This window comes from Chiloscyllium punctatum, chromosome 8 (assembly GCF_047496795.1).
Source record: "Chiloscyllium punctatum isolate Juve2018m chromosome 8, sChiPun1.3, whole genome shotgun sequence".
NCBI classification, from domain to species: Eukaryota; Metazoa; Chordata; class Chondrichthyes; order Orectolobiformes; family Hemiscylliidae; genus Chiloscyllium; species Chiloscyllium punctatum.
This window is the reverse complement of record NC_092746.1, coordinates 131,484,089-131,507,927: the sequence shown is the minus strand read 5'-3', so window position 1 is coordinate 131,507,927 and position 23,839 is coordinate 131,484,089. Positions and strand designations below refer to the sequence as shown.

Genomic DNA, 23,839 nt, shown 5'->3' with positions numbered 1-23,839 from the left:
ACTGTCCACATGAGAAAGTTATCTGTCGAGTCCTTTTTAAATCTTTCTCCTCTCACCTTAAACCTACACCCTCTAATTTTGGACTCTCCTACCATGGATAAAGAATGATTTTATTAATCTCAATCAGGTCACCGCTCAGCCTCCGATGCTCCAGGGTAAAAAGTCCCATTCTATTCAGCCTCTTCACTCAAACCCTCCAATCCTGATTTGGAGATGCCGGTGTTGGACTGGGGTGTACAAAGTTAAAAATCACACAACATCAGGTTATAGTCCAACAGGTTTAATTGGGTGGTAGTGGAGGGCTCAATCCTAACACAAAGAATTTATAGCAAAAATTTACAGTGTGATGTCACTGAAATTATACATTAAAACATTGACTATCTGTTAAGCCTTTCATCTGTTTGAATACCGTGATAGTTTCACTTCTTTCATGTGTAAATCACAAAAGCTTTTTTTGTAAAGGTTGCATTCTCGGGTTAGCTGTTAACAATTGGTGATAGTTAGACAATATGTTGAAAGTGTTGGCCCCCTATGTTCTCTGTCTATGCCATGACGTTTAGATTGATTCTAATCTAAAAAGTGAGATAACAGAGTTTTATATGAATTCATGCAGTTTTTGAGCTCAGAGTTCTACATGAATGCATGCAGTTTTTGAGCAAAGTACAATGTAACCCTGAAAGTACAAATTCACCCCACAAAATATATGTGTGCATGTGGGTCTTTGTCTGTGTGTGTGTGTGTGTGTGTGTGTGTCTGTGTCTGTCTGTCTGTCTGGGTTGGGGGTTGTGAGTGTGAGAATGTGTGTGTGTGTGGTGAGTGCAGAGTGTCATAAGTCTGTGATAGGGTACGTATGTGAGTGTGGAAGTGTGTGTGTCTGTAAGGGTGTGTGTGGGTGTCTGTGTGCACGTCTCTGTATATGTGTGTCTGTGTGAATTGGAGTGCCTGTGTGTGTGTGAGAGAGAGTGTGTGTGTGTGTAGGAGTATCTGTGTGTGTATAGATTCTGGATTAGTGGTGCTGGAAGAGCACAGCAGTTCAGGCAGCATCCAAGGAGCAGCAAAATCGACGCTCCTTGGACACTGCCTGAACTGCTGTGCTCTTCCAGCATCACTAATCCAGAATCTGGCTTCCAGCATCTGCAATGTTTCCACCTGTGTGTGTGTATAGTGTAATGGTGGTCACCTGTAATGTGACATGAACCCAAGGTCCCGGTTGAGGCCCTCCCTATGGGTACTGAACTTAGCTATCAGCCTCTGCCTGGCCTCTTTTCTCTGCTGTCTGTCCCGAAGTCCACCTTGGAGGATGGTCACCCGAAGGTCCGAGGCTGAATGTCCACAGCCACTGAAGTGTTCCCCAACTGGGAGGGAACCCTCCTGTCTGTTGATTGTTGTGCCGTGCCCATTCATCCATTGCCGTAGCCTTTGCTCGGTTTCCCCAATGTACCATGCCTCCGGGCATCCTTGCCTGCAGCATATGAGATAGACAACGTTGGCTGAGTCACATGAGTACCTGCCATGTACAAGGTGGGAGGTGTTCCCACATGTAATGGTGGTATCCGTGTCCACACTCTGACACGTCTTGCAGCGTCCACCGTGACAGGGTTGTATGGAGTTGTCCTGAGAGCCGGGCAGTTTGCTACGAACAACAATCTGTTTGAGGTTTGGTGGTTGTTTAAAGGCAAGTAGAGGAGGTGTGGGGAAGGTCTTGGTGAGGTGCTCATCCTCATTGATAATGTGTTGCAGGTCACGAAGAACATGGCGTAGTTTTTCAGCCCCTGGGAAATACTGAACAACGAAGGGGACCCTGTCGGTTGCAGCACGTGTCTGTCTCCTCAGGAGGTCATTATGGTTCCTTGCTGTGGCACATCGGAACAGGCGGTCAATGAGCTGGGTATCGTACCCCGTTCTTGTGGGGGCATCCTGAGTACTTCCAGGTGTCCGTCACGTTCCTCCTCATCTGAGCAGATCCGGTGTATGTGTAGGGCTTGTCCATAGGGAATGGCTGTTTTAATATGTTTTGGGTGGAAGCTGGAGAAGTGTAGCATTGTGAGATTGTCTGTGGGTTTGCGGTAGAGTGTGGTGCTGAGGTGTCCGTCCTTGATGGAGATGCATGTGTCCAAGAATGAGACAGACAGTTGAGAGTAGTCCATGGTGAGTTTGATGGGGGGATGAAACTTGTTGATGTCACTGTGTAGTTTTATCAGTGACTCCTCGCCATGGGTCCACAGGAAGGAAATGTCACCAATGTACCTGGTACGACTACGGACGAATGGGCACCACACAACAATCAACAGACAGGAGGGTTCCCTCCCAGTTGGGGAACACTTCAGTGGTCCAGGACATTCAGCCTCGGACTTTCCTCCAAGGTGGACTTCGGGATAGGCAGCAGAGAAAAGTTGCTGAGCAGAGGCTGATAGCTAAGTTCGGTACCATAGGGACCTTGGGTTCATGTCACATTACAGGTGACCACCATTGCACGATACACACACAGATACTCCTACACACACACAGGCACTCCTATATACACATACACACAATCTCACACACACACAGACACCCACACACACCCTTACAGACACACATTCACACACTCAGACATGCACCCCCTCACAGACTTAACACACTCTGTACTCACTACACACATACATACACTTTCTCACACTCACAACCCCAACCCAGACAGACACACACACACACACGGACAGACAAAGACCCACATGCACACATATATTTTGTGGGGTGAATTTGGTTTTGCAGGGTTACATTGTACTTTTCTCAAAAACTGCATAAATTCATATAAAACTCCGTTATCTCACTTTTTAGATTAGAATCGATCTAAATGTCATGGCATAGACAGAGAACATAGGGGGCCAACACTTTCAACATATTGTCTAGCTATCACCCATTGTTAACAGCTAACCCGAGAATGCAACTTGGCAAAAAAAAGGTTTTGTGATTTACACATGAAAGAAGTGAAACTATCACAGTATTCAAACAGATGAGAGGCTTAACAGACAATCAATTTTTCAATGTATAATTTCAATTACATCACTCTGTAAATTTTTGCTATAAATTCTGTGTGTTAGGATTGATGAAGGAGTGTCACTCCGAAAGCTAGTGTGCCTCCAATCCTGGCAGTGTCCTTGTAAATCTTTTCTCTCAAATTTAGCAACATCCTTCCTCTAGCAGGGCAATCAGAATTGTACACCGTATTCTAAACGTGGTCTCACCAATGTCCTGTACAGCCGCAACATGACATTCCAACTCCACAATTCATTTTCTGACCAATGAAGGCAAGTGTATCAAACTCCTCCTTCATTGCCCCTGTCAAGAAACTATGCACCTGCATTCCTAATACTTCCCGGGATCCTACTGTATAAGTCCTGCCTTAATTTGATTTACTAAAATGCAGTACCTTCATTAAGGTCCTATTGTACTCTGACATAACTTTCTTTGCTGGGAGAAAGTGAAGATTTCAGATGCTGGAGATCAGAGTCGAGAGTGTGTTGCTGGAAAAGCACAGCAGGTCAGGCAGCATCCGAGGATCAGGATTTTGAGCATAAGCCCTTCATCAGGAACTTTCTTCGCTGTCCACTACACCACCTATTTTGGTGTAATCTAGAAACTTACTAACCATACCTCGTATATTCATATCCAAATCATTTAGATAAATGATGAAAAGCAGTAGACCCTGCACTGTTCCTTGAGATACACCACCGGGCACAGGCCTCCAGTCTGAAAAGCAACCTTTCACCACCGCCCTCTGTCTCCTACCTTTGAGCCAATTTTGTATCCAATTGGCTAGCTCCCCCTGGATCCCATATGATCTAATCTTGCTAACCAGTCTACCATGCGGAACTTGTCGAATGCTTTGCTGAAGTCCATATGGACAACAAATACCGCTCTGCCTTCAATCTTCTTGGTCACTTCTTCAAAAGGTTCAATCGAGTTTGTGAGACATGCTTTCCCATGCACAAAGCCATGTTGACTATCCATAATTAGTTCTTGCCTTTCCAAATGTATGTAAATCCTGTCCCTTAGAATCCCCCTCAACAAGTTACCACTGACTTTTCCTTCCAACCTTTTTGAATATTTTTTTTTTGAATAATGGCACTACATTAGCTAACCTCTCGTCTTCTGGCACCTTAGCTGTGGATATTGATGGCACAAATATCTCAGCAAGAGGCCCAGCAATCTCTTCCTTAGATTCCCACAAAGTGCGGAGATTCTTCAGCAATTTTCGTTTTTGCTCGATAGAGATTTCCAGCCACTCTAGTTTATTGTTTTATTTCCGCATAATCACTGTTGCTTTCATTGTTCTTTTTAGTCAGCCTGTTTGGAATAGGTTATGACAGATCTCCAGAACAGCTGGGTGTTGAACCCAGAGGTAGAAAAGCTACAATTATGCCACAAGATCTTGTCCCTTTTATTCCATCAACTTGAATTTTCCTCACAAGTCTATTGTTTTGTTCTGTACCGAATACCTTTTGGAAGTTTCTGTACACTGCATCAACAGCACTTCCCTCAGCAACATACATTGTTAGTTGTTTAAAAAAAAAAGCAGTAAATTATGCCAGACTAGCTCTCCCAAATTCAGCCATAATTGACCGTGTGACTACTGTACTCCAAGTTATTGTTTCTGTAGTTTCCCCACCACTAACGTTGAATGGATTGGTCTGTGCTGGAGCGATCAGTAACAGTTCTCCATAGATAGGAACTTGAGTCCAGAGGGATGGACATTCCCAATACTGCCACAAAAGCCTTTCCTCCTGACCAGCAATTCGGTCTTTTCTGTCTCCCTGGGAGGGCAGACTGGGCCTTGATTTAATGTCTTATCTGACATTTAATAAGACATTAATTTAAAGACCGAAATGTGGAGGTTGTTTAGGAAGCACCAGTTGATTGTGCTGGATAGGTTTGTCCTACTGAGGCAAAGGAAGAGATGGTAGGTTGGAAGAACTTTGGGTGACAAGGGATATGGAACATCTAGTTAAGAGGAAGAAGGAAGTTTACTTAAGGTTGAAGAGTTGAGAGTGTGGTGCTGGAAAAGCACAGCAGGTCAGGCAGCACAAGAGCTCACCTTCTCCTAGCTAACGTTGAGGAGGCAAGGATCAGACAGGTTACAAGGTAGCCAGGAAGAAACTGAAGAATGGACTTAGGAGGGATAGGAGGAGGCATGAAAAAATTTTAGCGAGTAGGATCAAGTAAAATCCTAATGCATTCTACACTCATGTGAGGAACAAGAGGATGGCCAGAGTGAGGGTAGGGCCAATCAGGGATAGTACACCTGGAATCAGAGGAGGTTGGGGAGGTCCTTAATGAAAACAATGCTTCAGCATTCACTATTGAGAGGGACCTTGACGTTTCTGAGAAGAGTGTGAAACAGACTGACCTGCTCGAACAGGTTGATGTTAGGAAGGAGGATGTGCTGAAAGTTTTGAAAAGCATAAGCATAGATCAATTCCCTTGACCAAACGGGATATATCCAGGGTTACTACAGGAAGCGAGGGGAGAGATTGCTGCGCTTTTCGTGATGACGTTTGCGTCCACACTGTCTACTGGAGTAGTGCAAGATGATTGGAGGGCGGCAAATGTTATTCCCCCATTCAAGAAAGGGAATAGGAATAATCTGGGAATTACAGACCAGTCAGACTTATGTCTGTGGTGGGGAAAGTATTGGAGAGGATTCTGAGAGACAGGACTTATGATTACTTAGAAAACCATTATTTGATTAGAGATAGTCAGCATGGCTCTGTGAAGGGCAGGTAATGCCTCACAAACCTTATTGAATTTTTTGAGGATGTGACAAAACACATTGATGAAGGTAGAGCAGAGGATGTGGTGTCCATGGATTTTCACAAGGTGTTTGGTAAGGTTCCCCATGGTAGGCTCATTCAGAAAGTAAGGAGGAATGGGATACAAGGAACCCTGGCTGTCTGCATACAGAATTGGCTGGCCCATAGAAGACAGAGGGTGGTAGTTGATGGAAAGTATTCAGCCTGCAGCTCAGTGACCATTGGTGTTCCACAGGGATCGGTTCTGGGATCTCTGCTCTTTGTGATTTTATAACTGACCCGATGAGGAAGTGGAAGGGTGGGTTAGTAATGAAGGTTGGTGGAGTTGTGGATAGTGTGGAGGACCCTAGGTCTCTCTGTTCTGCAACACTACTACCCAAGGCCTTACTTTTAATTGTACAAGTTCTGCCCTTATTTATTTTACCAAAATGTAATACCTTGTATTTATCCAGATTAAACTCCATCTGCCACTCCTCAGCTCATTGACCCAATTTATCAAGATCTCTATGTAATCTTAGGTAACCTTCTTCACTGTCCACTACACCACCAATCTTGGTGCCATCTTCAAACTTACTAACCATGCTTTCTATATTCTCATCTAACTCATTTATACAAATGACAAACAAAAGGGGACCCAGCACCCAATCCCTGTGGAACACCGCTGGTCACAGGTTGCTACCACCACTCTCTATCTCTTATTGTTAAGCCAATTTTGTGTCCAATTTGCAAGCGCATCCTGAAGTTCATGATCTCTAACATCACTAATTAGTATCCAGCATGGAACCTTGTCAAAGGCTTTACTAAAGTTCAAGCAAACATGTTTGTGAGACATGATTCCCTTTGCACAAGACCATGTTGATTATCCCTTAGCATTCCTTGCCTCTCCAAATGCATATTACATCTCGCAAGGTTTGTGAAGGTTTGTAGCTCAGGCTGAGGTTTAGGGTGTAGGTTAGCTCGCTGAGCTGTAGGTTTGATATCCAGACGTTTCATTACCTGGCTAGGTAACATCATCAGTGGCGACCTCCATGTGAAGCGAAGCTGTTGTCTCTGCTTTCTATTTATATCTTTCTCCTGGTTGGGGTTCCCAGGAACCCCATCCAGGAGAAAGATATAAATAGAAAGCAGGAGACAACAGCTTCGCTTCACTTGGAGGTCGCCACTGATGATGTTACCTAGCCAGGTAATGAAACGTCTGTATATTACATCTTTTTGAACCACTTCCAACAACTTACCCACCACCAAAGTCAGACTCACGGGTCTATAGTTTCCAGGCTTCTCCTTACATCCTTTCTTCAACAAAGGTACAGCATTCGCCACTCTCCAGTCATCTGGCACCTCAGTCGAAGTTATAGATGACACAAATATTTCTGCAAAGGGCCCCACAATTTCCTCTGTAACCTCCCACAAAATCCTGGGATACACCAAATCAGATCCTGGAGCAATTCTTCCTCTGTAATGTGAACCCTTTTCAAAACATCAATATTTATTTTCCCAAGTTCTCTAACCTCCATTTCTTTATCTTATAAGAGGTACCTTTACCTGCGAGTAGTCTACTCCAATCGATTTTTGAAAGTTCCTGTCTCATACCGTTAACATTTGCCTTACTCCAATTAAAAACTTCAACTTTTATTACAAAGTTCAATATTCTTACTTACATCCAAATCTTTCGACATATTTGCTCCTCAATTTCCCTCGGAATATTGGGGAGACTATAGTGTAATCCAGTTAAGATTTGTTCTAGCTTGTCTTTTCTAATTAACTTGTTCTTTTCAGATTCAGAACCATTCTCATCTACCTTTCCATTTACTCTGTTACTTAGGCTCACCGCACCCCCCTTCTCTCATAGTTTAGTTTCCCTTAATAGAACTTGCAAATCTCCCCACAAGGGAGATTGGTCCCTTTCCAGTTTAGGTGAAATCTACCTTTTTTGAGCAGTCTTTTCTGGCCTATGAGATCCTAATGGTCCAAAAGCCCAAATCTCTGAACATTAGACCACCTCTACAGCCTGGTTTCTCTCTTTTATTCCTTCCCTCATTTGAGCTTGGCACCAACTTGAAGCTGGTTTTCAATTACTGCACCACAAGACTCTTCATCCCCTGCCAGATATTTTTTACTGACCTCAAATTTCACTCATACAATATGAAGCCATGTCCCCCAGAGCATTAGCCTGAATGTTCTGAATTACTAGCCCAGTGACATTACATCTATTCCAGTACTTCCATCACCTCCTGACCAGCCACTGTCTCCAGCAGGATTAGCTTCAGCTGTGGCATCTACCAAGGAACCTACAAACACTGACAGGATGACCCATTACATAGAGCCAAAGAGATATACAGCAGAGAAACAGACCCAACTTGCCCATGCTGACCAGACATCATAAACTAATCTAGTCCCATTTGCCAGCACCCAGCCCATATCCCTCCAAACCCTTCCTATTCATATACCCATCCAAATGCGTTTTAAATGTTGCAATTGTACCAGCCTCCACCACTTCCTCTGGCAGCTCATTCCATACACGTACCACCCTCTGTGTGAAAAAGTTGCCCCTTAGGTCTCTTTTATATCTTTCCCCTCTCACTCTAAACCTATGCCCTCTAGTTCTGGACTCCCCCACCCCAGGGAAAATACCTTGTCTATTTACCCTATCCATGTCCCTCATGATTTTATAAACCTCTATAAGGTCATCCCTCAGCCTCCGACGTTCCAGGGAAAACAGCCCCAGCCTATTCAGCCTCTCCCTGTAGCTCAAATCCTCCAACCCTGGCAACATCCTTGTAAATCTTTTCTGAACCCTTTCAACTTTCACAACATCCTTCCAGCAGGAAGGAGACCAGAATTGCATGCAATATTCCAAAGTGGTGTAACCAATGTCCTGTAGAGCCGCAACATGACCTCCCAACTCCTGTACTCAGTACTCTGACCAATAAAGGAAAGCATACCAAACACCTTCTTCACTATCCTATCTACCTATGACTCCACTTTCAAGGAGCTATGAACCTGCACTCCAAGGTCTCTTTGTTCAGCAACACTCCCTTGGACCTTACCATTGAGTTATAAGTCTGCTCTGATTGGTCATGTATTTAAGGATGCCTGATCCACATAGAATAATTTGACATGAGTTAACGTCCTCAGGACAGAAGCTGAAAACTTTGGTTTGGGGTTGGGTGAAAGAAATAATTCCAAAATATTTTGCAGCCGTAGGTATGCAGGTTGGGATTCAGTGGAAGTGACTGAGTGGATTGGAATTTGGATTGTTCCAATACAGGACTGTACAAGGACCTGTGTTCCCACCAGGTGAAATCAAGTCCCAACAGGCACCACTACAGACATGGTTTGCTGCTGATTTCCTGGCATGTTGGGGATTCCTTTTCACCTCCTCTCTGATTATCAGCATGAAACATTATTTTAAATATGTATCTGTCTTTCTCACTAATTAATCACATTCATTCTGTAACTTCTAGTGATTTCAGGGCAGTACTGGAAAGGTGGCAGGGCTAGCTTATTGAGCTCAATAAACCTGACCAGTCACCTTTAAAGGTGAACTTTATCTTGTGTTTGCTGTGCAGCTTCATATGAAGGTGCCTGTGATATTTGACGAGCCCTGGCTTTCCAGTTGGGTGAAAGTTTGTTAACTTGATCAGTGTGGGTGTGCCTGCCCTCAGCCTCCACACCTTCCTGGGAGGGACGAGCTCTCTTCACCGGATGTGGAGTTCCAGGTTCCTCTGGAGTGGGAACAGCTTTCCTGGTTGTGGCCGGCGGCAGATTGTGACCTGAGGCTGGGCCCCTGCCAAACTCGGTCTGTCGGTGATCCGCTTCAGGGAGCAGGCTCTCTCGGTGCGGATCAGGTGCAAGCGCCAGGTAGAGAGATCGCAGCCCGCTCAGCAACAGGGAGGGGTCCCAGATCTTTGCAACTCCGCACTCTGAACAAACGAAAAGTCCCAGCTTCATATCCTCCGAGCTGGCTGTCCAGGTGAGCAAACTGTCCCTCTTAGTGTCACCAACTCATATCTGTGTGTGTCTATTCACGCACAGGAAAATACCTGTGCGCAGTGTGTGTGTGTACGCACAGGAAAATACCTGTGCCCCTGTATGTATACGCACAGGAAAGTACCCCTTTCCGTGTCTGTGTACGCACAGGAAAGTACCCCTTTCCCTGTCTGTGTGTGTATACGCACAGAAAAGTACCCCTTTCCCTGTCTGTGTGTGTATACGCACAGAAAAGTACCCCTTTCCCTGTCTGTGTGTGTATACGCACAGAAAAGTACCCCTTTCCCTGTCTGTGTGTGTATACGCACAGAAAAGTACCCCTTTCCCTGTCTGTGTGTGTATACGCACAGAAAAGTACCCCTTTCCCTGTCTGTGTGTGTATATGCACAGGAAAGTTTCCCTTTCCCTGTGTGTGTATATACTCACAAGAAAGTTTCCCTTTCCCTGTGTGTGTGTATACGCACTGAAAAGTACCCCTTTCCCTGTCTGTGTGTGTACACGCACAGGAAAGTACCCCTTTCCCTGTCTGTGTGTGTGTGTGTGTGTGTGTGTACGCACAGGAAAGTACCCCTTTCCCTGTCTGTGTGTGTATACGCACAGGAAAGTTTCCCTTTCCCTGTGTGTGTATATACGCACAGGAAAGTTTCCCTTTCCCTGTGTGTGTATATACGCACAGGAAAGTTTCCCTTTCCCTGTGTGTGTATATACGCACAGGAAAGTTTCCCTTTCCCTGTGTGTGTATATACGCACAGGAAAGTTTCCCTTTCCCTGTGTGTGTATATACGCACAGGAAAGTTTCCCTTTCCCTGTGTGTGTATATACGCACAGGAAAGTTTCCCTTTCCCTGTGTGTGTATATACGCACAGGAAAGTTTCCCTTTCCCTGTGTGTGTATATACGCACAAGAAAGTTTCCCTTTCCCTGTGTGTGTATATACGCACAAGAAAGTTTCCCTTTCCCTGTGTGTGTATATACGCACAAGAAAGTTTCCCTTTCCCTGTGTGTGTGTATACGCACTGAAAAGTACCCCTTTCCCTGTCTGTGTGTGTACACGCACAGGAAAGTACCCCTTTCCCTGTCTGTGTGTGCGTGTGTGTGTGTGTACGCACAGGAAAGTACCCCTTTCCCTGTGTGTGTGTGTATACGCACAGGAAAGTTTCCCTTTCCCTGTGTGTGTATATACGCACAGGAAAGTTTCCCTTTCCCTGTCTGTGTGTGTGTGTGTGTGTACGCACAGGAAAGTACCCCTTTCCCTGTCTGTGTGTGTGTGTGTGTACGCACAGGAAAGTACCCCTTTCTCTGTCTGTGTGTGTGTGTGTGTGTACGCACAGGAAAGTACCCCTTTCCCTGTCTGTGTGTGTGTGTGTGTACGCACAGGAAAGTACCCCTTTCCCTGTCTGTTTGTGTGTGTGTGTACGCACAGGAAAGTACCCCTTTCCCTGTCTGTTTGTGTGTGTGTGTACGCACAGGAAAGTACCCCTTTCCCTGTCTGTGTGTGTGTGTGTGTACGCACAGGAAAGGACCCCTTTCCCTGTGTGTGTGTGTATACGCACAGGAAAGTTTCCCTTTCCCTGTCTGTGTGTGTGTGTGTGTGTACGCACAGGAAAGTACCCCTTTCCCTGTCTGTGTGTGTGTGTGTGTACGCACAGGAAAGTACCCCTTTCCCTGTCTGTTTGTGTGTGTGTGTACGCACAGGAAAGTACCCCTTTCCCTGTCTGTGTGTGTGTGTGTGTACGCACAGGAAAGGACCCCTTTCCCGGCCTGTGTGTGTACGCGTACGCACAGGAAAGGACCCCTTTCCCGGTCTGTGTGTGTACGCGTACGCACAGGAAAGGACCCCTTTCCCGGTCTGTGTGTGTGTGTGTGTGTACGCACAGGAAAGTACCCCTTTCCCTGTCTGTGTGTGTGTGTGTACGCACAGGAAAGGACCCCTTTCCCGGTCTGTGTGTGTACGCGTACGCACAGGAAAGGACCCCTTTCCCTGTCTGTGTGTGTGTGTGTGTACGCACAGGAAAGTACCCCTTTCCCTGTCTGTTTGTGTGTGTGTGTACGCACAGGAAAGTACCCCTTTCCCTGTCTGTGTGTGTGTGTGTGTGTACGCACAGGAAAGGACCCCTTTCCCGGTCTGTGTGTGTACGCGTACGCACAGGAAAGGACCCCTTTCCCGGTCTGTGTGTGTACGCGTACGCACAGGAAAGGACCCCTTTCCCGGTCTGTATGTGTACGCACACGCACAGGAAAGGACCCCTTTCCCGGTCTGTATGTGTACGCGTACGCGTACGCACAGGAAAGGACCCCTTTCCCGGTCTGTGTGCGTACGCGTACGCACAGGAAAGGACCCCTTTCCCGGTCTGTGTGCGTACGCGTACGCACAGGAAAGGATCCCTTTCCCGGTCTGTGTGCGTACGCGTACGCACAGGAAAGGACCCCTTTCCCGGTCTGTGTGCGTACGCACACGCACAGGAAAGGACCCCTTTCCCGGTCTGTGTGCGTACGCACACGCACAGGAAAGGACCCCTTTCCCTGTCTGTGTGCGTACGCACACGCACAGGAAAGGACCCCTTTCCCTGTCTGTGTGTGTGTGTGTACGCACAGGAAAGGACCCCTTTCCCTGTCTGTGTGTGTGTGTGTACGCACAGGAAAGGACCCCCTTCCCTGTCTGTGTGTGTGTGTGTGTGTGTGTGTGTGTGTGTGTGTGTGTGTATACGCACAGGAAAGTAGCCCTTTCCCTGTCTGTGTGTGTGTGCGCGCACAGGAAAGTAGCCCTTTCCCTGTCTGTGTGAATGTGTACGCACAGGAAAGGACCCCTTTCCCGGTCTGTGTGCGTACGCGTACGCACAGGAAAGGACCCCTTTCCCGGTCTGTGTGCGTACGCGTACGCACAGGAAAGGACCCCTTTCCCGGTCTGTGTGCGTACGCACACGCACAGGAAAGGACCCCTTTCCCGGTCTGTGTGCGTACGCACACGCACAGGAAAGGACCCCTTTCCCTGTCTGTGTGCGTACGCACACGCACAGGAAAGGACCCCTTTCCCTGTCTGTGTGTGTGTGTGTACGCACAGGAAAGGACCCCTTTCCCTGTCTGTGTGTGTGTGTGTACGCACAGGAAAGGACCCCCTTCCCTGTCTGTGTGTGTGTGTGTGTGTGTGTGTGTGTGTGTGTGTATACGCACAGGAAAGTAGCCCTTTCCCTGTCTGTGTGTGTGTGCGCGCACAGGAAAGTAGCCCTTTCCCTGTCTGTGTGTGTGTGCGCGCACAGGGAAGTACCCCTTTCCCGGTCTGTGTGTGTACGCACACGCACAGGAAAGGACCCCTTCCCCGGTCTGTGTGTGTACGCACACGCACAGGAAAGGACCCCTTCCCCGGTCTGTGTGTGTGTGTGCACGGACAAGAAGGTAACCCTTTCCCTGTCTGTGTGTGTACGCACACGCACAGGAAAGTACGCCGTTCCCTGCGTGTGTGTGTGTGTGTGTATACACACACGCACAGGAAAGGACCCCTTCCCCGGTCTGTGTGTGTGTGTACGCACAGGAAAGTACCCCTATGCTTGTCTGTCTGTGTACGCACAGGAAAGTACCCCTATGCTTGTCTGTCTGTGTACGCACAGGAAAGTACCCCTATCCTTGTCTGTCTGTGTACGCTCAGGAAAGTACCCCTATCCTTGTCTGTCTGTGTGTGTATGCGTACGGGCAGGAAAGTACCCCTATCCTTGTCTGTCTGTGTGTGTACGCACACGCACAGGAAAGGACCCCTTTCCCGGTCTGTGTGTGTGTACGCACACGCACAGGAAAGGACCCCTTTCCCGGTCTGTGTGTGTGTACGCACACGCACAGGAAAGGACCCCTTTCCCGGTCTGTGTGTGTGTACGCACACGCACAGGAAAGGACCCCTTTCCCGGTCTGTGTGTGTGTACGCACACGCACAGGAAAGGACCCCTTTCCTGGTCTGTGTGTGTACGCACACGCACAGGAAAGGACCCCTTTCCCGGTCTGTGTGTGTACGCACACGCACAGGAAAGGACCCCTTTCCCGGTCTGTGTGTGTGTACGCACACGCACAGGAAAGGACCCCTTTCCCTGTCTGTTTTATACGCACAGGACAGTACCCCTTCCCCTGTCTGTCTGTGTGTGTGTGTGTACGCACAGGAAAGTACCCCTTTCCCTGTCTTTGTGTGTGTACGGACAGGAATGTAACCATTTCCCTGTCTGTGTGTGTACGCACACGCACACGCACAGGAAAGTACGCCGTTCCCTGCGTGTGTGTGTGTATATACACACTCACACAGGAAAGTACTCCTTTCCCTGCATGTGTGTGTATACACACGCGCACAGGAAAGTAGGCGTGTGCATGTGTGTGTGTGTGTGTATTTACACACGCACAGGAAAGTACTCATTTCCCTGTGTCTGCGTGTATATGCACAGGCACAGGAAAGTAACTGTTTCCCAGTGTGTGTGTGTGTATGCACAGGAAAGTACCTCTTTCTCTGTCTGTTTTATACGCACAGGAAAGTACCCCTTTCCCTGTCTGTGTGTGTGTGTACGCACAGGAAAGTACCCCTATCCTTGTCTGTCTGTGTACGCACAGGAAAGTACCCCTATGCTTGTCTGTCTGTGTACGCACAGGAAAGTACCCCTATCCTTGTCTGTCTGTGTACGCTCAGGAAAGTACCCCTATCCTTGTCTGTCTGTGTGTGTATGCGTACGGGCAGGAAAGTACCCCTATCCTTGTCTGTCTGTGTGTGTACGCACACGCACAGGAAAGGACCCCTTTCCCGGTCTGTGTGTGTACGCACAGGAAAGTATGCCTTTTCGTCTTTGTCTCTGTGCGTGTGTGTACGCACAGGAAAGTACCCATTTCCCTGTCTGTGTGTGAACGCACATGCACAGGAAAGTACGCCTTTCCCTGCGTGTGTGTGTATACACACGCGCACAGGAAAGTACTCCTTTCCCTGCGTGTGTGTGCATACACACGCGCACAGGAAAGTATGTGCCCACACGCACAGGAAAGGACCCCTTTCCCGGTCTGTGTGTGTGTGCGCACACGCACAGGAAAGGACCCCTTTCCCGGTCTGTGTGTGTGTGCGCACACGCACAGGAAAGGACCCCTTTCCCGGTCTGTGTGTGTGTGCGCACACGCACAGGAAAGGACCCCTTTCCCGGTCTGTGTGTGTGTGCGCACACGCACAGGAAAGGACCCCTTTCCCGGTCTGTGTGTGTGTGCGCACACGCACAGGAAAGGACCCCTTTCCCGGTCTGTGTGTGTGTGCGCACACGCACAGGAAAGCACCCCGTTCCCTGTCTTTGTGTGTGTACAGACAGGAATGTAACCGTTTCCCTGTCTGTGTGTATACACACGCGCACAGGAAAGTACTCCTTTCCCTGCATGTGTGTGTATACACACGCGCACAGGAAAGTAGGTGTGTACTTGTGTGTGTTTACACATGCACAGGAAAGTACTCATTTCCCTGTGTCTGCGTGTGTATGCACAGGCACAGGAAAGTACCTGTTTCCCAGTGTCTGTGTGTGTGTGTGTATGCACAGGAAAGTACCCCTATCCTTGTCTGTCTCTGTGTGTGTGGATGCACAGGAAAGTACCCCTTTCCATGTCTGTGTGTGGTCGCACACGCACAGGAAAGTACCCCTTTCCCCGTCTGCGTGTGTGTACGCACAGGAAAGTACCCCTTTCCCTGTCTGTGTGTGTATACACACGCGCACAGGAAAGTAGGCGTATACCTGTGTGTGTGTGTGTGTGTGTGTGTGTGTTTACACACGCACAGGAAAGCACTCATTTCCCTGTGTCTGCGTGTGTATACACAGGCACAGGAAAATACCTGTTTCCCCATCTCTGTATGTATATGTGTGTGTGTACTCGCAGGAAAGTATCCCTTTCCCTGTCTGTGTGTGTACGCACACGCACAGGAAAGTACCCCTTTCCCTGTGTGTGTGTGTGTGTGTACGCAAAGGAAAGTACCCCTATCCTTGTCTGTCTGTGTGTGTGTGTACACACAAGAAAGTACCCCTTTCCCTGTCTGTGTGTGTATACACACATGCACAGGAAAGTACCCGTTTCCCTGTGTCTGCTTGTGTATACACACTCATAGGAAAGTACCCGTTTCCCGGTGTGTGTGTATGTATACGACAGGCAAGTCCCCATACCCCTGTGTGTGTATGTTTGTGCGTATACACACACGCAGGAAGTACCCGTGTCTCTGTGTGTGTGTCAATAACTGGTGTGTGTGGTTGAATGAAGAACAGCAACATGTTACTGTTTTTTTGCAGACGGTGCCAGGGTAGACAAAGTAATTACTGGCTGGTGAGAACGATAGGAATTTGGGACAGGAGGAGGCCCAGTTCCTCAATCTTGCTCCACCATTCAATGCTCTCATGGCTCACCTGTCAATCTTTACCTCCACTTTCTTGCATTTTCATTGTAACCCTTGATTTCCCAACTGTGCAAGAATCCATTGATTGCAACCTTAAATATACAGAGCTGAAAAATGTGTTGCTGGAAAAGCACAGCAGGTCAGGCAGCATCCAAGGAGCAAGAGAATCGACGTTTCGGGCATGAGCCCTTCTTCAGGAAAAGATTCTCCTGCTCCTTGGATGCTGCCTGACCTGCTGTGCTTTTCCAGCAACACATTTTTTTAGCTCTGACCTCCAGCATCTGCAGTCCTCACTTTCTCCTCCCTTAAATATACACCAGGACACTGCCCCACAGAAGTCTGTGGCAAGGAGTTTCAAAGACCGTCAAACCTCAGAAGAAATTCCTCCTTATCTCAGTTTTAAATTGGCACCCATTTATTCTGGGATTATTGTCTCTGGTCCTAGACTCTCCCATAGCGGTCAACAGCCTCTCAGTGTTTATCCTGTCAAGCCCTTTAAGAATCTTATGTGTTTCAATCAGTCTGGGTAGTAGTGGGCAAATTATTAGAATATGTTCTGAAAGGGTAAAAAGAACTCTCACTTGGAAAAGCCCAGATTTGTTCCTTTTTAATTCATTCCTGGGATGGGGATGATGCTGCCTTGGCTAGCCCCTCCCTGATTGGCTGCCAGAAGGCAATAGAATCAGCTATGGGCTTGGAGTCACATGGAGGTCAGACCAAGTAAAGCTGGCAGAATTTCTTCCCCAAATGATATGAGTGAACCAGGGTTTTTTAAAAATGAGAATTCAAGGTGGTTCCTGATGGGCTATAATTTTTCCCAAATTTTTCTTATTGAATTCCGCTTTCACTCCGGTGGGTTTTGAACCCACATCCAAACCACATTAGCTCAGGTCTCTGGATTTCTAACCCACTGATGTTACCACTGCACCATCTTTTCCCCATCAGTTGTGTCTGACTAACATTATTGAATGTTTTGAGGAAATAACAAGGCGGCTTGATAAGGTCAGTGTAGTTGATTGTGTCTACATGGATTGTAGCAAGGATTTTGACAAAGACTCATGTGGAAGCTGGCTCAGTGGTTAGCACTGCTGCCTCACAGTGCCACTGACCCGGGTTTGATTCCACCCATGGGTGACTGTTTCTGTGGAGTTTGCACATTCTCCCCATGTCTGCGTGGGTTTACTCTGCGTGTTCAGGCTTCCCTCCCACAGTCCAAAGATACGCCGGTTTGGTGGATAATGGAAGTCAGAGACCCTCAGAAATGTCAATTAGTCATGAATGCTCCACTATCAAATTGTGGGGTTTCTGTTGCATAGAAATTGAACTGGGCTTGTTTTTTAAATGCAGTGTCTACAAGTGCAGGTCAGAGGCTAGGAATACTGCAGTGTATAACTCCCCACTAGACACCCAAAGCCAGTTCACCATCTACAAGGTACAAATCAAGAGTGCAATGGAATACTTCCCACTTGCTTGGATGGATGTAGCTCGAACAACACTCAAGCTCAACATCTTCCAGGACATTTGACTGGCACCACCAACATTTTTTTCCACCACTGATGTTCAGTAGCAGCAGTGTTTAGTATCCACAAGATGCACTGTAGAAATTCACCCAAAATCCTTGAACAGCACCTTTTAAACACACAACCACTTCCATCTAGAAGGAAAAGGGCAGCACAAGTTCCCCTGTAGGTCAATCACCATTCCGACTTAAAAATATATCAGTATTCCTTCAGTGTCATTGAGTCCTGGAAATCCCTCCCTAACAGCATTGTGGGTCAACTTACAGCATGTGGGCTGCAGCGTTTCAAGAAAACAGAGATTACCAGCACCACTTCAAGGGCAACTAGGCACGTTCAATAAACACTGGTCAGCCAGCGATTCCCACAAGCAAATTTTTTTTATAAAAGACAGACCACTTGGCTTGACCGGAAACATGAAGATAGGCTTTACTCAATTGATCTTGCAAAATAGCCTCATGATTACAGGGAAGACTTGTGCCAAAATTGGGAAAGCCAGATCAAGTAACAGCCTCATATCGTTATGCTCACCAAATTATACCTCTGAGCCAATATCCTAGACTCCTTCAATACCACTCTTGAGTATAGGTATCCCCTGCTTTTTGAACTTTCGCTTTATGCCAGTTTCCCTTTATGAAAGATTAGATTAAATTCCCTACAATGGGGAAGCCAGCCATTTGGCCCATAAGTCCACATCAATTCTCTGGAGAGTAACCCACCCAGACCCATTTCCCTCTGAATGATGCACCTAACACTATGGGCAATTTAGCATGGCCAGTTCATCTTTGTGACTGTGGGAGGAAACTGGAGCACCCGGAGGAAACCTACACAGACATGGGGAGAATGTGCAAACTCCACACAGTTGCCCGAGGCTGGGATTGCATTCAGCTCCCCGGCGCTGTGAGGCAGCAGTGCTAACCACTGAGCCACCGTACCGCCCAAAGACATATATTTGTACCTGGTTTTGCTAACCAAAAGAAATCCGAAGAGGATTTTCGCTTTTATGAGAAAAGGCAACATTTTTCCCATATAAATTAATGCTTCCTTGCTTTCCGCCATTTCAGCTTATGGAAGGTTTCATAGGAATGCTCTACTTCGCATAACCAGCACAAGAATCGATATAGTGATATGCAGATGTGGAGAGTTGCTCTAGCAATCATCAACATTGAGTCTGGACCTCTCAAAATCAGGCCAAATGTGGCAAGGCAACTCCATGCTGATTACCGTCTTTCCATCACCTTTGTTTTCTCCTTTTAAAGAATACAATGCATCTGCAGTTTTGTCACCCAATCTGCAGGGTGTGGCTTGCTGTAGAGCAGGATGTCATCAGTCCTCGTGATCTTTTAGACATGGGATCACAATCCAATCTTTTTGACATCTTTAGGCGTTACATCCAATCTGTCCCACAGAAATCTTGTCAGCCAATCACTGAATTTACAGGTGTAGTGGTATACTTTTTAAATTAAAAATGCATTTTTGAAATGAAAGGGTAAAGAGCCTTTCAAGATTTAACCTGTCATCCTTATGGATAGAAAACAGACAGGAGGACTAAGTGGGTCATTCTCTCATTGCCAGATACTGATGAGTGATGTGCCATAAGGTTCAGTTCTTGGGCCTCTGTTCACCATGTATATCAATGAATTTGCTGTCGAGACCAAATTTAGGAAAGAAATTCCAGGGTTTTGACCCAGCAACACCAAAGGAATTATGATATATTTTTACATCATGATGATGAGGTTGGGCACTTGCAGGAGGTCGTATTCCTGTGTCTCTGCAGCCCTTGTTTTCCTAAATGGCTCTGGAGTTTGGAAGGTGCTGTCCAAGGATCTTTGAATTTCTCCAGTACATTTTGTAGATAGTACATAATGCTGCTAATGAGCATCAGTGGTGGGGTGAGTGGATATTTGAGGATATGGTGCCCATCAAGCAATGAAGACTTGTTCCTGGGAAGGCAGGCACTGTTGAAGAAGTAACAAAGAGGATTGATGAGGGCAGAGTGGTAGATGTGATCTATATGGACTTCAGTAAGGCGTTTGACAAGGTTCCTTATGGGAGACTGGTTAGCAAGGTTAGATCTCATGGAATACAGGGAGAACTAGCCATTTGGATACAGAACTGGCTCAAAGGTAGAAGACAGAGGGTGATGGTGGAAAGTTGTGACCAGTGGAGTGCCACAAGGATCGGTGCTTAAGGACTTATACACTTAAGGTCCTAGGGAGTGTTGTGAACAAAGAGACCTATACAGGTTCATAGCTCCTTGAAAGTGGAGTCGCAGGTAGATAGGATAGTGAAGAAGGCGTTTGGTATGCTTTCCTTTATTGGTCAGAGTATTGAGTACAGGAGTTGGGAGGTCATGTTGCGGTTGTACAGGACATTGGTTAGGCCACTGTTGGAATATTGCGTGCAATTCTGGTCTCCTTCCTATTGGAAAGATGTTGTGAAACTTGAAAGGGTTCAGAAAAGTTTTACAAGGATGTTGCCAGGGTTGGAGGATTTGAGCTATATGGAGAGGCTGAACAGGCTAGGGCTGTTTTCCCTGGAGCGTCAGAGACTGAGGGGTGACCTTATAGAGGTTTACAAAATCATGAGGGACATGGATAGGGTAAATAGACAAGGTATTTTCCCCCTGGGGTGGGGGAGTCCAGAACTAGAGGGCATAGGTTTAGGGTGAGAGGGGAAAGATATGAAAGAGACCTACAGGGCAACTTTTTCACGCAGAGGGTGGTACGTGTATGGAATGAGCTGCCAGAGGATGTGGTGGAGTCTGGTACAATTACAACATTTAAAAGGCATTTGGATGGGTATATGAATAGGAAGGGTTTGGAGGGATATGGGCCGGGTGCTGGCAGGTGGGATTAGATTGGGTTGAGATATCTGGTCGGCATGGACGGGCTGGACCGAAGGGTCTGTTTCCATGCTGTACATCTCTATGACTGATCTATGAGGAGAGATTGGGCAAACCGGGCTTGTGTTCTCTGCAATTTCAAAAAAATGAGAGGAGATCACATTTAAACATAGAAAATCCTGAAGGCCACAGACAGGGTGGTTGCAGAGTCTACAGCCGGGGACACAATTTAAAAATAAAGGGGATGCCATTTAGGACTGAGATGAGGAGAAATTTTACTTGGAAGGTTGTGAAATTTTGGAATTCCCTCTCGTAGAGGGCTGTGGAAGTTTGATATTTGTGTATGTTAAAGTAGAGGTTAATACATTTGATGTTATGGCATAAAGGTTATAGATATACTTTGGGTAAAAGGCAATGAATTGTTTGGTCAGCCATTATCATACTAAATGGAGGAGTAGCCTTGTTGAGCTGAAAGGTCTGTTCCTGTGTAACTCTGATCTGCTCTTGTAGCCACAGTATTTGTATGTCTAGTCCTATTTAATTTCTAGCCAATGGTAATCCCCCACATGCTAACACTGTGAGGAAATGTGAAGTTATTTAGTTTGTTCATAAGAATAGAAAAATTGAATATTTTTCAAAAGGTGTAGAACTCAAAGTTCAAAGAGGTTTTGGTGTACCTTCAGCATGCAGGTGCAGCAAGCAATTTGGAAGGCAAATTACACACTGGCCTGTTTTCTAAGGGGATTGGAGAAGGAGAATAAAGGAACTAGCAATAATTGTATAGGAACTTGGTGAGGCAACATCTTGAGTACAGTGAGCATGTGAGGGATTTGCTGTCCACATTAAGAAAGCATATGCTTTGGAGATATTGCTGTGTGTTTTCAGGGCAACCCTTTTATTGCTGTGACTATGATGAGAGGTGGCATAAATTGGCCTGTATTCTCTGGAGTTTTGAAGACTGATGGGTAATCTTCTTGAGATATACAACATTTGGAAATGGTTTGGTACAGTAGAAAGAAAGTTTTTGCTGCTTAGGAAATTTAAATTGAGGTGGCATATTTGACTGATCAGCTCCTTATTCTGGAAGATTAAGATCAGGAGAAATTACTTCATTTAGTTATCGTCATACTTATGTAGGTTATGAAGAGTGAGCAGGAAAGTAGAGTTCAGGCCTCCACATCAACTGTGATTGAGTAGAAGTGGAGATGCGTTGGGGATGTGGTCTGTTCCTGTCCCTAGTTCTTGTGTTACTGGAGGTCGATCACCTTGGCCCAAGGGCAGCTCTGCAGGAATTCCTCAGGGTAGTGACCTAGGTTCAATCATCTTCAGCTGCTTCATCAGTGACCTTCCTTCCATCATAAGGTCAGAAATGGGGATGTTCTTATTTTAATTCATTTTCCTGTGGAATAAGTGGGCATTGCTGGCTAGGTCAGCATTTGTTGTCCATCCCTACTTGCCCTTGAGAAGATGGTGGTGAGCTGCCTTTTAGAACTGCTGCAGTTGACATGTTGTAGGTTGTCCTACAATGCCAAACTGTACTCATCACTGAACTATGTTCATGACCATACATGACTCCTCAGATACTGAAGTAGGCCAGTCCATTTTCAAAAAGACCTGGACAGTTGTAAGGTTGGTCTAGCAGTGAAGACAGTGGAGCAGCAATGGCAGGAGTTTCTGGGAGTAATTCAGGAGGCACAGCAGAAATTTATCCCAAGGAAGAAGACACATACTAAGGGAAGGAGAAGGCAACTGTGGCTAACATGGGAAGTCAGACAGCATAAAAGCAAAAGAAGCAGCATACAATGTGGTAAAGATTAGTGGGAAGCTTTTAAAAACAGCAGAGGACATATCAGAAAGTAATACGGGAGGAGAAGATTAAATAGAAGAGTAAGTTAGCTAGTAATATAGAAGATTGAAAGAATTTTTTTGGATGTGTAAAAGGTAAAAGTGTATATTGGATCACTGGAAAATGAAGCTGAAGAATTGTAATGGGGAAAAACTGAATCTATGCAGGAGATTGCAGAGGCATTGGTAGTAATCTTTCAGGAATCACTGGAGTTAAAGGACCCAGAGGACTGAAAAATGGCGAATGTATCACCCTGTTTAAGAAGGAAGGGAGGCAGAAGACGGGAAACTAGAAAACTGAAGGAACTGTGGAGCTGTAACTCAAACAAAAATAGAAATTGCTGGAAAAGCTCAGCAGGACTGGCAGCAAGGTTCTGAGGAAGGGTCACTCGAACAGAAACGTTAACCCCACTTTCTCTCCACAGATGCTGCCAGATCTGAGCTTTTCCAGCAATTTCTATTTTTGTTACAGGAAATTATAGGCCAGTTAGCCTGACCCTGGTCATAGAGTCATAGAAGTATACAGCACGGAAACAGACCCTTCGATCCAACCCGTCCATGCCGACTAGATATCCCAATCCAATCTAGTCCCACCTGCCAGCACCCGGCCCATTTCCCTCCAAACCCTTCCTATTCATACAACTATCCAAATGCCTTTTAAATGTTGCAATTGTACCAGCCTCCACCACTTCCTCTGGCAGCTCATTCCATACATGTACCACCCTCTGCATGAAAAGTTGCCACTTAGGTGTCTCAATGCACATGACCTCCCAACTCCTGTACTCAATACTCTGACCAATAAAGGAAAGCATAGCAAACACCTTCTTCACTATCCTATCAACCTGCGACTCCACTTTCAAGGAGCTATGAATCTGAAAGCATGATGACCTCTCGGCCCCACCCCCTCTCTGGCCTATCACCCTCACCTTAACCTCCTTCTACCTATTGCATTCCCAATGCCCCTCCCCCAAGTCCCCCCTCCCTACCTTTTATCTTAGCCTGCTTGGCACACCCTCCTCATTTTTGAAGAAGGGCTAATGCCCGAAACGCGATTCTCCTTCCTCTTTGACACTGCCTGACCTGCTGCCCTTTTCCAGCAACACATTTTTAAGCTCTGATCTCCAGCATCTGCAGTCCTCACTTTCTCCCAGTTGATTTTAACCCTCTTCGCTGTCCACTACACCTCCAATTTTGGTGTCATCTGCAAACTTACTAATTGTACTCTTATGCTCACAACCAAATCATTTATATAAATGACCAAAAAGTAGAGGACCCAGCACCAATTCTTGCGGCACCCCACTGGTCACAGACCTCCAGTCTGAAAAACAACCCTCCACTACCACCCTCTGTCATCTACCTTTGAGCCAGTTCTGTATCCAAATGACTAGTTCTCCCTGTATTCCATGAGATCTAACTTTGCTAACCAGTCTTCCATGGCGAACCTTGTTGAACGCCTTACTGAAGTCCATATA

At 46.4% G+C, this 23,839-nt stretch overlaps 2 protein-coding genes across 8 annotated transcripts in view; one reads left to right on the top strand and one right to left on the bottom strand.

Moving 5' to 3' along the window:
• The window catches only part of LOC140480929 (IQ motif and ankyrin repeat domain-containing protein 1-like), a 343,897-nt gene that overhangs the window by 193,893 nt on the left and 126,165 nt on the right, over positions 1 to 23,839 (bottom strand). The gene's annotated exons all lie outside the window — the stretch shown is intronic.
• The window catches only part of LOC140480927 (protein FAM83H-like), a 105,630-nt gene continuing 91,265 nt past the window's right edge, over positions 9,475 to 23,839 (top strand). The window contains exon 1 of the mRNA XM_072576514.1: positions 9,475 to 9,765. The gene's annotated coding sequence lies outside the window, so the exon portion shown is untranslated. The remainder of the gene's footprint in view (positions 9,766 to 23,839) is intronic.